This window comes from Chondrus crispus, genomic scaffold (genome assembly GCF_000350225.1).
Source record: "Chondrus crispus Stackhouse genomic scaffold, scaffold_447, whole genome shotgun sequence".
NCBI lineage: Eukaryota > Rhodophyta > Florideophyceae > Gigartinales > Gigartinaceae > Chondrus > Chondrus crispus.
In genome coordinates, this window is record NW_005179351.1 from 20580 (window position 1) to 22882 (window position 2303).

Genomic DNA, 2303 nt, shown 5'->3' on the forward strand with positions numbered 1-2303 from the left:
CAGCCTGCGAGGTATATTTTGGCAAAGAAGTATACCTTTGTCATCACCTGACTGGGCCTGACTGTTTTAAGAAACATGTCGGACGAGCGACACGATCTTACTTACAAAGGTAAGTACTACTAGTGTTTAAGGCGTTCTCGGCCATTAAAACTGACTAAATTGGTCAGCATTTGAGTAAAATAGAGCAAAAAGAGATTAACAACTCCTTTTACCCCCTATGGTTCTATCCTGCGTCTAAAGACTTGCTTGGAAGACCTGCAGCCGTTCCGGAATGCCCCTTTCTGAGATGTCACCGTACTGAACAGCGCCAAGCCGCGGGAGAGGACGCGCGCCGGGTGCGCTGCTGCTCGTCTCGCCGGGCCGCAGGGGCGCGGTGGGGCGCGGCAACGCGCGCGCGAGGTCGGATGTTGTACAGTTTTACTGTGACGCGCGCGTGCGGGGGCCGCGGGGGAGAGCGGCGCCGTGGCGGCGGGCACTAGGCTGGCAAAGGCGAATCGATATTAACGCACGCGCACGCATGGGGCCGCGGGAGCCAGGGCGCAGGAGCCAGGGCTCACCGCGCACACAAGGCCGCGCCGCGTCGGGATCGCGGGGTCAGGGCCTCTCTAAGGATTGCGTGGACGGGCATGTATGGACGTGTATGGACGAGGCAGGGCGCGACGCCGGGCGGGCGGTGGGGAGAAGGGCAGAGGGACTTGGTCGCAAGAGACTGCCGCGGGAGACATGCGCATCGCAGGGTTACCCGCACGCCCGACGCTGTTGCAGCGGCCGAGCGGGGACAAGATTAATTAATTAATAAGGTTTTTTTCCATTTGCCCACAAACTCGCTGGACGTAAAAGTATCATGTTAACGCCGAGTTTGAAAAATCCCACGAGTTTGGCGGGTTGACCTCCAGCAAGGTCAAGTCTGGTACAGTATACTGTTGTGCCGCCCGACGGATCACGTGCACCTGCGCGAATACTCGCTGAAGCGAGTATTGTAGCTCGCCACAAGGATAGCAAGGTTCTCAGTCGAAAGGGCCGATGTGTTTCGTCTTCTTCACAGCCTGAGGGAGGCCGTTTCAAGAGGACCGCTTTTTAGAAGCTTCTACTTGTCTATCTTTCGCGGTTGCTTCGGCGGCATCTGTGGCAGATCCTGTCGCGCTTTGATCCGTTTGATGGGCAGATGTGAAACTCGTGGAAAAACTCACATGCCCCGAGTTTTCGGGGAATGTTTTCGTGGAAAAAAGTTTTTCCACGAGTTTCAAACTTTCAAAATCTAACGAGTTTTCGGGGCATGTGAGTTTTTCCACGAGTTTCAAAGTTTCAAAATCTAATGGGAGATTTTGCGTTTAGCCCCTTGTTCGCTACAACTTTTCCGATTTCACCCGTCTGTTTGCCACCAAAATGCACCTGATCGCCCCCCTAAACGCAACATTACCTCTAATTAAAATTAGAGGGTTTACTCACCTGGATTTCGCAATCACATTTCAGAATCAGAATATCCGCAACGTGTAGGAGTTGTAATCTTCTAATTTCTGAAAAGCTTAATTGCAATGCGCGAAATCCAGGCGTCTATTAGAGCGTAAAACTCACACAGCGTGTTTCGGAGGTGCTGTGAGTTTTATAAAAGGCCTCGTTCGAAAATATTCCTGCCAGAAATATTGATCGAACTCGTTGTAAAAACACGTATTTTTACAACGAGTTCGAGAATCCCGACTATGCACACAACGTTATTAGATTTATTTACAGTATTGAGATAATGTTGCCCTATTACATTACAGCGTTTACGCACCTGCATTTCGCAAGAGTATTGTTTCGCAATGACGGGCCGTTTAGAGCCTTTAAGCAATGCATGTCGCGCGGTACAAGAGCGCCAATTTATCAAGCACTACAGTATGTCAATTAAATCCCCCGCCCGTGTCACGCGAAGCGCCTTGAGCGTGCCTCCGAGACGCGCAGCGAGGCAGCGGGGCAGCCGCCTCTGACGCGGGTGGAGCCCCCGCGGAATGCTCTTTCGCGACGCAGCGGGGGTGAGCCTCCGCCCTCGTTCGGCACGGCCCTGAGGGCCGTTCCGAACGAAGAGTTCGCAGTGCCAGCACCCGAGCACCCTGGCATATGGCATCACTGCATCGGTTGAATGGGAGGGAAGCATTTCCAATATTTTGTATACTCAGCAGGCCGCGTTTCCCGCTTCTTACCGGCGCCCGTTCCAACCCCTGCCCCGCGCGCTTGCGCCCCCCCCGCCGCGACGCGCCGCGCCAACGACTGCCGTCTGCGCGCCACGCCCGCGCGCGTGGAAGGGGGACGCGGCGCACCGTGCT